This window comes from Schistocerca nitens, chromosome 2 (assembly GCF_023898315.1).
Source record: "Schistocerca nitens isolate TAMUIC-IGC-003100 chromosome 2, iqSchNite1.1, whole genome shotgun sequence".
In the NCBI taxonomy this organism is placed as follows: Eukaryota; Metazoa; Arthropoda; class Insecta; order Orthoptera; family Acrididae; genus Schistocerca; species Schistocerca nitens.
In genome coordinates, this window is record NC_064615.1 from 122,042,934 (window position 1) to 122,057,007 (window position 14,074).

Consider the following 14,074-nt stretch of genomic DNA (forward strand, 5'->3'; position numbering starts at 1 on the left):
TACATAACCATCACGGATTCAGAAAATATCATTCTTGTGCAAGACAGCTAGCTCTTTATTCCCATGAAGTAATGAGTACTGTCGACAAGGGATCTCAGATCGATTCCATATTCCCAGATTTCCAGAAGGCTTTTGATACCATTCCTCACAAGTGTCTATTTATCAGATTGTGTGCATATGGAGTATCGTCTCAGAAAAGCACATTACTATGGCTGGCTGACCATGAGAATAAAAAAGGAGAAGCCAGACACTCTGCAACACATTAAAACCTCCACCCTAAAAGCCCTAGGCTGAAGGACACAGAGGGGCAAAGGACATATGCTAAAACTCAGATCAAATGATAAAACCCACCCTCACAAATAAAACTTAAAACTAAAGCTGCTGTTGAGGCATTGCCGCCCAACACTGAAGGTAGGGTGCTGGGAAAGTTAAAAGTCCACTGCAGAGTGGCTAAAAGTGGGCAGTCCAGCAAGAAGTGGACGATTGTCATTTGAGAGCCACAGTGACACTGAGGTGGGTCCTCGGGATGGAGGTGTGAGCCACATGTGGACAATGTGGAGTCAACAAAGGACAACTGATTCCCTGCGAGAAGCCCACAAGGAAGACTTCCACACATTCACAGTCTCCGTAATGACATGCAGTTTGTTGTGTATACTGTTATGCCACTCTGTCTCCAAAAGCTGAAAAACCTTGCAGCGTAAGACAGAACACAGGTCAGTTTCAGAGATGCCCATCTCCAGGAGCAGTTTCTGCGTAGCCTGTTTGGTAGCCTGTCAGCAAGTTCATTGCCTGGGATTCTGATGTTTCCTGGGCCATCAGCCATCGAGCTGTCAGTGTAAACAACTTCAGAACCCTGGAACACATCAAGAATCGAGAGGAAGTGACAGCAGATAGTGGTGGGGTTACCAGAGTCCTTAGGGCCATGCAAAAGGTCCAGATGAAGCTTTGGCAGAGGTGTACACCCTGGAGGTGTACGTGAATGGACATCAAGTAGCAGTGGTAAAGGGAAGGACTCCATTTCGGAGAGAAGGAATCGCATCCGAACTGCAACCGTGAGTGCTGACCTGGGCTGCCGAGTGGGAGATGAACTGTCGTGGGTGGGAAAAGGAGACGGTAATTCGGATGCTCAGGAGAACTACAAATGTGTGCAACATGACTAGTGAGCAGTTGTGCATGTAGGATCCGCAATAGAAGGACTCTGGCCTCCACCAGAACACTGGTCACTGGACTCATTCTAAAAGCTCCCGTCACTAGGCGAATGCCACAGTGGTGCACTGGGTTGATGAAATGCAATGCTGAGGGTACGCTGAACCGTAAACCAGACTCCCATAGTGAAGACGGGATTGAACAAGGACTCTGTAGAGCTGCTGCAGTGTAGAGGGATCTGCACCCCAGTTGGTGTTGCTCAGGCAGCGGAGAGCATTGAGGTGCTGCCAGCACTCCTGCTTAAGCTGACAAAGGTGAAGTAGTCAAGTCAATCGGGCATCGAAAACCAGTTATAAGAATTGATACGTGTCCACTACAGTGCGTGGACCATCATTAAGATAAAGTTCATGTTCCGGATGAACAGTACGATGCCGACAGAAGTACATAACATACGACATCATGGCTGAAAACTGGAAGCCATGGGCTAGAACGCATGACTGCGCCTTGTGAATGGTTCCCTGTAGGCATTGCTCAACAACCCCAGTACTGGAGGAGCAATAAGAAATGCAGAAGTCATCTGCATACAGAGAAGGGGAGGCCAACGGCTCTACAGCTGCTGCTAGGCCATTGATGGCCATTAAAAATAGAGATACACTCAATACAGAACCCTGCGGAATGCCATTCTCCTGAATACAGGGGGAACTATTGGAGGCACCAACTTAGACGCGGAAAGTACAGAGCCACAGGAAGTTTTGGGTAATAATCGGGAGCGGGCCCTGGAGGCCCCACTCATACAATGTGTCAAGGATATGACATCACCACGTCGTGTGGTACCGCTTTACATAAGTAAAAAGAAATACAGCAACCAGATGTTGGCATCTGGAAAAGGCTGTTCAGATGGCAGACTTTAGGGACACTAGATTATCAGTGGTAGAGTCACCCTGGCGGAAGCCGCCCTGGCATGGAGCCAGTAGGCCACATGACTCCACGACCCAACCCAACTGCCGACACACCATATGTTCCAGCAGCTTACAGAGAATGTTGGTGAGGCTGATGGGCCGATAGCTATCCACATTAAGCAGGTTTTTACCAGGTTTTAGCACTGGAATGATGGTGCTCTCCTGCCATTGCGATGGTAAGACACCATCGCACCAGATCCAGTTGAAGATGATGAGGAGATACACTCGTAGTCAGATGAGAGATGTTTAATCATCTCACTGTGGATTCAATCCGGCCCAGGAGCTGTGTCAGGGCAATGTGCAAGGGCGCTGAGGAGCTCCCACTCTCTAAATGGAGCGTTATAGGGTTCACTGTAGCATGTAGTGAACGAGAGGACTTTCCTTTCCATCTACGATTATAGGGTGTGAAAGGCTGGGGGGCTAGTTCTCCGACGTGGAGGCTCGAGCATAGTGCTCAGCAATTGCATTTGCATCGGTAGAGAATACACCATTGATGTTAATGCCAGATGACACCTGTTCGGGTCTGGTACCTGGAAAGATGTCTGATCTTTGTCCAGATTTGGGAATGTGACGTATGGCACCCAATGGTCGACACATACCTCTCCCAACACTCCTGTTTCTGCCATTTTATAACTAGGCAAACGTGGGCACAGAGCCGCTTAAAGGCTATTAGGTGCTCTAGGGAAGGGTGCCTTTTATGTTGCTGTAGAGCTCACCGGCACTCTTTAATTGCCTCAGTGACTTCCAGCGACCACCAAGGACTGTCTTTCGCCAGGGGCACCCTATAGAATGAGGGATCACCTTTTCCGCCACAGAAATTATCGTTGTACTGACCTGCTCTATCACAACATCGATGGCACCATGTGGGGGAGATTCAACGGTGACAGCAGAGGTGAAGGCTACCCAGTCTGCCCATCTGGGTAGGCGTCCATGGGCATGATGCTGGTGGAGTGACAGGAAGGTGGGGAAGTGGTCACTACCACACAGGTTGTCATGCACTCTCCAGTGGACAGATGGGAGAAGTCCTGGGCTCAAAATCGATAAATCAATGGCTGAGTAACTACCATGAGCCACACTGAAATGTGTGGCGGCCCCAGTATTTAAGAGGCAGAGGTCGAGGTGGGACAGTAAATTTTCAATGTCTCTGCCTCGGCCAGCAAGCATGGTGCTACCCCACAAGGGGTTATGGGTGTTAAAATCTTCCAGAAGTAGGAAAGGTTTAGGGAGTTGATCAATCAGTGCAGCCAATACGTTCACGGGTACCGCACCATCTGGAGGGAGATATACATTGCAGACAGTTATTTTCTGTGTTGTCCATATCCTGACAGCCACAGCTTCAAGAGGAGTTTGAAGAGGCACAGGTTCACAACATACCGAGTTCAGGACATAAATGCAAACTCCACCTGACACACTATTATATTCGCTACGGTTCTTGTAATATCCCCTGTAGCCACAAAGGGTGGGAGTCCACATTGCCGGGAACCAGGTTTTCTGGAGGGCAATGCAGAAAGCAGGTGTAAAACTTAACAGTTGCTGTAGCTCAGCCAGGTGGTGGAAAAAACTGCCGCAATTCCACTGGAGGTGATCGTGAGACTGTGAAGGCATGAAACACTCAGTGAGGTAGTCTACGCCACAGGGTTACCTGCTGCCACTGACTTATTTCCTGAACAGGCTATATTAACTGTGTTAGAGGGTCTGGTGAGATCTAGGTTCTCAGCAGATGCCAGAATCTTCACATCATCCTCAAACACTGAGCTGGTGGTGCGGGTGGCACCACAATTCCATTGGTCTTGGAGGTCTTCTTTCTGGATTTCTCTCACTGATCCTTGGGTTTCTCTGGGTGGGAGGGCTTCACTGATTCAGTCTCTGGGACTGAGGATGATTCTGAAACCCTACGACCAGCTGCCTTTGGGCACTTCAGCCACTGCCGGGTGTCATCTTTCCCACTAGCAGAAACCTGGGAAGGGAGTGACCCAAGGGACCCCTTCCTAGCGAGAGGAGCTGGAGAAGTGTAAGTGGGGACTGGTATCTCCAATGGTTTGGGGGGGGGGGGCAGTCAATGTTGGGGGGGGGGGGGGGGACGACAGTGCTCCCGAGGTAGGTGGTGCAGGAGAAACAGGGAGGGAAGTGCCACCTACCAACAAGGGGGCAGGTGTAGTCTTCCGGCTCTGAGAGCCGACTGGAACTCACGGAACTGGTGGCGCTACAACTGTTCTCATAGCGGCAGCATAAGAGGTCATAGCCACAGGATGTAGTCGCTCAAATTTCCTCTTGGCCTCAGTGTAGGTCAGTCGGTCCAGGGTCTTATATTCCATGATTTTCCTTTCTCGCTGTAAAATCCTGCAGTCTGGTGAGCAAGGGGAATGATGCTCTCTGCAGTTGGCACAGATGGGAGGCGAGGCGCATAGATTATTGGGATGGACATTCACAATCTCGACGTGTGATGCTGGAAGTACAGCGGGAAGACATATGGCCAAACTTCCAGCACTTAAAACACTGCATTGGGAGAGGGATATATGGCTTGACATCACAGAAGTAGATCATCACCTTGACCTTCTCGAGTAATGTGTCACCCTCGAAGGCCAAGATGAAGGCACCAGTGGCAACTTGATTATCTCTTGGACCCCTATAGACATGACAGACGAAATGAACTCCTCATCACTCTAAGTCGGCACGCAGCTCATCGTCAGACTGCAAGAGAAGGTCCCTGTGGAATATAATACCCTGGACCGTATTTAAGGTGTGATGGTAACGGAAACATCCCCAAGCTTGTAACAAGCGATTAATGCCCGTGACTGGGCAGAGGATGGCATTTTTATAGAGACTGACCCTGACCACATTTTTGATAAGCCCTCCACCTCCCCAAACTTTTCCTCTAAATGCTCTACAAAAAAACTGAGGCTTCATTGAGACAATGGGGTCCCCATCAGCTCTCATACATACGAAATACCAGGGCGAATAAGGTTTGCCTCCATCCTTAGCCTGGTGTTCCTCCCATGGTGTGGCCATGGAGGGAAACGATTTAGGATCATACTTCCTTGCATCGTGCTGAGACTTGGAATGGTTAGAGACTGCTGGAGTTTGATCACCAGCAAGTGATGACGTGGTACGCTTCATCGCACATCATCCGCCCTGATGCCACCCACTCTGACCATAGGCCCTCCACACAGCAGGATGGCCATTGCTGGGAGTCCCGATGCCCCAGGGTGACGGGCATCTACGCCTTGGCAAACGTGGGGACTGAACAGTGCAGGCATCAGCAGAGTGATCCCTGTGTAGTCAGGGGCCTACAACCAACATGGCTACCATGCCGGACATGAGGTGCAAAGTATTTCATGGTCCTAGTCGGTGCAGAAAACGACACTGCATAGTGTGTGGAGGAAAATGCACCCAGGAAGGTGTCCTCGCTCAAGAGATGGAGGGTGAGCGGGACTGCAACGCCACAATGAGAAAGTGGGCTAAAAGATCTCAATGCACGAGGGACACAATGCACCATGTAAGGCTCATTCTTTGGGAAAATTTTGAAAAGTGGCGGTTAAACTCTACAGGGGACCATCACATAAAGTCCGAAAGGTGTGAGACTCCTTTTAGTCACCTCTTACGACAGGCAGGAATACCTCGGGCCTACTCTAACCCCCGGGCATGCAGAGGGGGAGCAGTAGTTGGAGGGACTTGCTATGCTATCACAGTGAAAAATGTTATGTGTGCTCCAGAAATTACAACAAATTTATTGTCTGTGAGCAGTCTGATGGAACAAGGAATCTCAGTTGAATTTAGTAGAGATCACTGTAATATTTTTAGCAAGAATCAAGAATTGGTTGCAACTTCAGATCTTATTAGTGGTGCTTGTAAGCTGAACATTGACAGGAGACCTTTTTTCCCCCAGAATGGTTACTGCACGGTGTAGTTGGCATACAGAAGATGGATGGTACAACATATAGCAGCCTTAAGAAGGAAGCAATGGATTGCAGACCCTTCCAGGGGACACCGCCTTATAGTAGGCACCTTCAGTGCCGGCGGAAAGGTTTGTGTGCTTCTGTGAAGTCGAGAGCTAATCCAGCGGTAGCATAGCTACTGGCAGGGTCTCCCAAGCCGGATTGGTCTCGACAGAGGAGACATACAAAGTGTGTCCCACAACATAGGGCAGGGAGGGCTCTAGAGGCATGGTGAAGCCAGCTTCCCTAGAGGAGTAAACCTCATACAAATCCTGGTCCTCCAGGTTGGGGGTTGGGCATGGGGCTAATAACCCCATACTGTAAAAAAAAGAATATTACGGAAATTCAACAGAAGCCTCAGAAACTGGATGGAAAGCATGTATCATGACCCCGGCAAAGGAAACGGATAAAGGATCTAACAGTAGCATCGTGGAATGTGAGGACAATGCTTCAGCCTGGAAAAATGAAAGAAATAGCCAATGAAATCTTAAAATTCAAATATGATATTGTAGGGCTACAGGAAATAATATGGCAGGGGAATAGGCAGATAGATAAACCTGAGTACTCATTGGTATATAGTGGACCAGAAGATAGAACAGGCCAACTTGGAACAGGGTTTATAATGACTAGGGAAGTTAGGAAAAGCCATCTAGAATTTGAACCCATAAATGAAAGGATGTGTAGACTCAGACTAAAAGGTAAATTTATAAATATATCAATAGTTAATGCACATGCACCAACAGAGGAAAAAGAGGATATAATTAAAGAACAGTTCTACGAAGACTTGGAAAAAGTATGCTATGCAGTACCTAAATATGACCTGATGCTAGTAATAAGAGATTTTAATGCAAAAATAGGGAGGAATGAACATCCATATGGAGTTTCTGGAAAATATTCACTACATGAAGAAAACAATGCGAACAGAGACTTACTATGCCAATTTGCAGCAAGGAATAATGTGATTATTAAAAGTACCTGCTTTCCACACAAAAGGATCCATCTGGGTACTTGGAAGTCTGCAGCCAATGGAGTAGTCAATCAGATTGACCATATTTTAGTGATTGCACGACACTCCACATCAGTTACAGATGTACGGAGCTGCAGAGGACCAAACTGTGATTCAGACCACTTTGTGATAAAATTAGTCTTGAGAGAGAAACTGTCACTTACAAATGGCAACAGAATGGGAAAATGATGAAATGGAATACAGACAAACTGAACATCCCTGATGAAGTAAAAAAATACCAAGTAACACTAAGCAGAAAGTTGAGCAATGAAGAGACCACAGTAGGAGTAGATGAAAGGTGGAATAGGTTTGAAAAAGCCATTAAGGATGCTGCAGAGGAAATAATAGGCATAAGAAGGAACAGAAGAACCCAGGAATGGTTTGATGAAGATTGCAGGTCAGCAATAGAGGAAAAGAACAGGGCAAGAACAAAAGTGCTACAGAGAGAAACCAGAAATAATGTGGAACAATATAGAGAATTAAGGAGAAGAGCTAACAGACTGTGCAAGAGAAAGAAAAGAGAGTGGAATAAGAAGAAATTTCAAGAACTAGGAACAGAGTGAAATAAGAAAGTTCTATGATGCCATAGGCAAAATGAAGAATAGATTCCAACCAAAAACAATGGCCTGTTCCAGTAAGGATGGGAAGATGATAAGGGAGGATGAACAGATAGTGGGAAGATGGGCAGAGTATTTCAAAGATACACTAAGCACCAGCCCAGAAGATGAAGAGACTGCCGCACAGGTGGGAAGAGTGGAGCTGGAAGTAGACAATAAAACCAATGAGGCAAGAAAGCCAACACTACAAGAGGTCTCCCAGGCTGTGCACAAGTCAAAAAACAATCGAGCCCCTGTGGAAGACAGCACAATTGCTGAAATAATAAAAACTGGTGGTGAGGGTGTAATAAAGGAACTGCACACATTAATATCAGATATATGGGAAACAGAAACTATGCCAGATAATTGGAATAATAGTCTCCATTTATAAGAAAGGGGACAAAACAGCATGTGAAAACTATAGAGATGTAACACTCCTAAGTACAGCTTATAAGATCTTCACAAGTATATTAAACGAAAGGATACAGAAGTGTGCAGAAGGCATTCCAGGGGAATATCAGTGTGGCTTTCGACCAGGCAGAGGAACAACTGATCAAATATTTGTGATAAGACAAATGATGGAAAAGTTCTATGAATATGATATAGATATGCATTTCCTATTCATCGATTTCAAACAAGCCTTTGACAGCATAAATCGGCAAGAACTATACAGAGTACTGAAAGAAGTTGGTATATGTACTTAATTAATAAGACTAATCAGAATGACATTTACAGAGACAAGAGCAAAACTAAAGGTCCTTAGCAGAACAAGTGAAAGCTTTAATAAAGGTGTGAAGCAAGGGGATAGTCTCTCCACTGTCCTATTCAATATAGCCCTGCATAGTGTAGTAAATAAAATCAACAAAAGAGGCTCCATATTTATGAAAACTTGCCAAATATGTGCATACACTGATGACATTGCCATAGTAGGAAGAAACATCAATACACTCCTAGAAACATACTGGACAATGGAAACAGAAGACTTAAAAACTGGCCTCATAGTCAATGAAAACAAAACAAAATATATGGTAATGTCACAATCTGAGGACAGAAGAACCCCTAAAAACCTAAACATCAATGGGAAATGCTTCAATGGAGTGTCCTCTTTTAACTACTTGGGAGCCCTAGTAACAAATGACAACAGTATTGGAAAGGCTATAAGGGAAAGAATACAAGCAGGAAACAGAGCTTACTTCGCAAATATGCAGCTTTTCAAAAATAGCCGTGTTACAGGAAAAACTAAACTGCTAATATATAATTCCCTAGTCCGCCCAGTTATCACATAGGGCTCAGAGGTATGGACATTGACAGAACATGATAAAAATGCACTAAGAAGCATTGAGTGGAAAATACTATGTAAAATCTATGGGCCAATAAGGGAGGAAGAAGGCTGGAGAATATGTTACAATGCCGAATTACAAGAGTTAATACAAGGCAGGGAAATAGTAAAATTTGTGAAATCACAGCAAATACGATGGCTAGGACACTTGGAGAGAATGGCAGAGGATAGAATTCCAAAGAAAATGATGAAAGGTATGATCCATTCAGTTAGGCGAAAAGGGAGACCTAGAAGAAGAGGGATCGATGAGGTAATAACGGATATCACCAATATGGGAGTCCGGGGGTGGAAAAGAGCAGCAAATAACCAAGACGTGTGGAGGAAGATTGTTGAAGAAGCCAAGGCTCATCAAGGGCTGTAGCGCTACTGAAGAAAAGAATGGATTGCAGAAAATGGAGATGCAGAAGACCTGCTAAAATAGCAGAAAACTGATGATGGTGAAATGCAAACAATCTCATAAAAATGAAAGGTGGCACTGTTGAAGGTGTGGTGTGTGAATATATTAATATTTGCAAGCATAATTACGTGGTGTATAATGAAGGAAACCAAACGATACAGCTTTCCCCACATTAGACAGTACAGCTACTAACCCACTTGAAGTTACACACACAGATCACTGTGGAGTAATGGCATTTATGTCATTAGATGGTACAAAGTATTTTCTCTTTTAAGAAGACAATCATAGCTAAATGAGATCGGTGTATTTTCTGAAGACAAAGGATGAAACTCGCGAAAAATTTTCAGGGACTTCTAAAAATGGCACAAAATCAACAAGAAAGGTAAATCAAAAGAGTGAGGAAAAGACTCATAAAATGTTTTTTATGGAGTGTTTTTCTGTGTGGTGCTGAAACATGGACTTTGAGGAAGAAAGACAGAGAAAGCCTGGAGGCTTTTGAGATGTGAAAATGGCGGAGGATGGAAAGAATAAGTTGGATGGGCAGAGTAAAAAAATGAAGAGGTACTGAGAAAAGTGGGAGAGAAAAGACAGTTACTAAATGTAATAAAGAGAAGAAAAAGAAATTGGATTGGGTGTATATTAAGAATGAGTGGTGGACTGATAAAAACAGCTTTAGAAGGTTATGTAGAAGGGAAAAGGAAGTGAGGAAGGAAGAGATTCTAGATACTGGATGACGTGATGGACGGTACAACATACAGCACCCTTAAGAAGGAAGCAATGGATTGCAGAAAATGGAGAGGCAAAGGACCTGATAATATAGCAGAAAACTGATGATAATGAAATTCAAACGATCTTGTAAAAATGAAAGATGCTTCTGTTGAAGGTGTGGTGTGTGAATATATTAAAATTAATAATTGCAAGCAGATTTACATGGTGTTTAAAGAAGGAAACCAAACAAGACAGCCTTCCCCACATAAGGCAGTACACTACTAACCCACTTGAAGTTACACACACAGATCACTGTGGAGCAATGGTATTTATGTCATTAGGTGGTACAAAGTCTTTTCTCTTTTCGGAAGATAATCATAGCTAAATGAGATCTATGTATTTTCTAAACACAAAGGATGAAACTTGCGAAAATTTTCAAGAACTTCTAAAAATGGCAGAAAATCAACAAGAAAGGTAAATCAAAATAGTGAGGACAGAAAAAGCAAAAATTTCTATTATATAAGTTTTGATACTGTGTTGAAAAAGCATGGGATTATACATCAACTGACTAATAGTTATATACTGGAACAAAATGGTTCAGCAGAGAGGTTGGACACAACTGTGGTAAAGAAGGCAAGAGGTACACTACTTGATGATAAACTTGATAAAAGGTTGTTGGCTGAAACTGTTAATAGTGCAGTATGTTTGTGCAATAGGTCAGGAAGTTCAGGTTAGGGAACAAATCATCATATGTATTGTGGACTGCCAAGAAACCAAACATTAATTGTCTCATGATAATTGGAAGAAAGATCACAATGCATGTTCCTAAAGTTATGAGGACAAACTAGGATAAAAAGGCAAAAGAAAAGATCTTAGTGGGATACAGCAATACCACAAAAGACTATAGGCACTATGATCCTGAAGCAAATGATGTAGTGATAAGCAGAGATGTGACTATAATGGGGAGTGTACATGATGTAGAAGTTGAAATAAAGACTCGTGTAGAAATCATGAGTTCAGTACAGAAAGGAGAAAAAAAGAAAGTAGTCTGATCTTATATCAAAAGAGGGCATACAATGATGTTTCAGAAGATCCAGTTATATCAAATGAAGTAGATGAGATAACAACAGCAGTTCAAACCAAGATAATTATGAGACTTATTTTTCTGGAGGAACTTCATGTCAGATGGAGTACCCAACAAATTTGGAGAAGACCCTTTTCAAATCTAATGCAGAAGAATGGAAATGTGGTATTGATGAAAAGATACGAGGTTTTGAAGATACTTGGGAAGTGGTAGATCTTAAAGAAAGTGCTATTGTTGTGCAGTGGAAATGGGTAATTAAGAAATGAAAAATCACCAGTGAAAGTAAAGTGCAGCATCATGCCATGTTAATGGCAAGAGCTTTAACTCAAAAACCTGGAACTGATAATGACGAAACCTTCTCACCTGTGGTAAGGCAGTCTACACTTCTAATGTCTATCTGTTGTTTAAACGTCACACATCTTTGTCCGAAGTCAGCTTTTCAAAATAGTATTATCACATAGGAAATTTTTATAAAGCGACCTGCAGGTTTTAATCCTTGTAACGGTAAAACAAAACTTTTAAAATTAAAAAGAGGTAGCCCAGTGTATAGTTCATACTGTGTGTGGAATCAAAGACTAAATGATGTTTTAAATTATTTGGGTTACAAAGGTCTACACTAAGACGATGTTCGTTTTAAAACTCAAGGACAAACGCGTAATTACTATGGTAGCTTACATGTTGATGATTTTTATGTTTTCTCAAAAGACACATGTGAGACCGGATTTCTGAAACATACGTTAAGTTTGGAATTCAAAATTAAGGATTTAGGAATAGTTAAAAATTGTTTATGGGTGGAAATAAAATACAACAAGATCTATGGAGTATTGGACTTAAGTAAAGATAAGTATATTGATCAGCTATTGGAAAGATTCAACATGACAAACTGTAAAAACTCATATTGAAACTACACTTGATTTTGTATGTGAAAAAGAAAATAATAATGATGATGATGTGCCTTACCAAGCCCTAATAGGTAGCTCAATGTATTTGTTTGTACTTACAAGACCAGATATTTCTTTCAGTGTGATTGATTTAAGCCAGTTTAACAATGCACATTTTAACAAACACTGGAAATATGCTTAGAGAATTGAGATATTTGAAGGAAACTAAGGCTTAAGTTTAAAGTTTACAGAAGGAGATTTAGAATTACGTAATTTTATAAACGCAGATTGGGCAAATTCCATAGACAGGAAATCATATAGGCGAGGCTTACTGATTTTATTTTTAAATTGTGTGGTTCAATACTTTCTTGGCAAAGTGCTAAGCAGAAGACACTTGTGCTTTCTAGCACAGAGGCTGAGTATATGGCTCTTTCTGAGGCCTATCGGGAGCACATTTATTTAAGAACTTCATTGCATGAACTGATAGGCTATGACAAGTGTGTCACATCATTTAATGATAATCACAGAGCAATAAATAATGTTGATTCTTCAAATCATAAAAAGTCAAAGCAAATTATATAAGAGAAGTTGTACAAGCAGTGTATTTACAAACAAGTAATATGCTAGCAGACAATGATATAGGGTTTTAGAAAAGAAAAAGATCATGAATTTATGAACTTCATGGGTCAAGACTTTTAAAATAAATCATTTCAATGTTTTGAAGTGTGGGAGTTGAATTTAGTTAAAAACATTCAAATGAAAATAAGTGAACTTGGGTGAACCATGACCTTTGTATTTGTTTTGCTTTGATGTATGTGTGTCTTACTTTGCTCATTCGCACCATGTGTCCACTCAACTGCTTGTCAGTGTGTACTGATACTGTGCCAGGTCTTGCGTATTGTGTTATGGCTCTGAGCACTATGGGACTTACGTATTGTGTTATGTTCGTCATACAGTATGTCATGAATCACTCAATACAATACAGTGTGGAAGTTTCTTTTAACCTGAAGTAGTCTTTATTAAAGTGTACAGTAATATGTTCACTAGTGTTCTCTACAGAAGTAATTTACTGGCAATATGCACATAAATATAACTCTCAACAGTGATCCTGAAAAGAAATAGAAAATGAGGTCTAACATGGAAATAAAGCATTTCTGGACCTACATCCATATACCACATTTTATTTCTCTGTATGTGAAGGATGCTTCCTGGCACTCTGGCCATACCTTTATGTTACACCTTGTCTATGGGACTTCAGACTCTATCATAAACTAAAAGGCAGGAATATATTTAATAATGAGTTTATTTCACTGTAACGAAGCCTGTACAACCACCTTTTAGTAGAGATGAGCTCCTATTTCATAGACTAATTTATAGAAGACAGTTCGAACAAAAAATATTTTACTTGTACACTTAAATTATATTTTAGTGCGATAATGAGAGCAATTTTCTTAGAACTTTCCAGAATTTGTCTTTATTTTAATTTTATTTCGTTTTATCAAGCCATGATGTGTATTAAAATGAAAAATAGCTACAAATCCATTTTATCTTAGGAAAGTTCGTATGTTTCTGGTTAAACTGTGTACTGATTTGGGGTAGACAAAATTTATAAATGTATCCGCTGGCGTCGCAACACTCAAAAGAAATGAGACGTATCCTAAACTCGTTTCATTGCTACTCACTCGGTGTACAATAAATTTAGTTTAGCTATTACAGTTCAACTTGGGTTCTCAATCTTTTCTGAATAAAAAACGAACGACGAGCAACTAATACTCCTCCTGCTTGCCGAAAGGCATGTACAGGGTGTTTCAAAAATGACCGGTATATTTGAAACGGCAATAAAAACTAAACGAGCAGCGATAGAAATACACCGTTTGTTGCAATATGCTTGGGACAACAGTACATTTTCAGGCAGACAAACTTTCGAAATTACAGTAGTTACAATTTTCAACAACAGATGGCGCTGCGGTCTGGGAAACACTATAGTACGATATTTTCCACATATCCACCATGCGTAGCAATA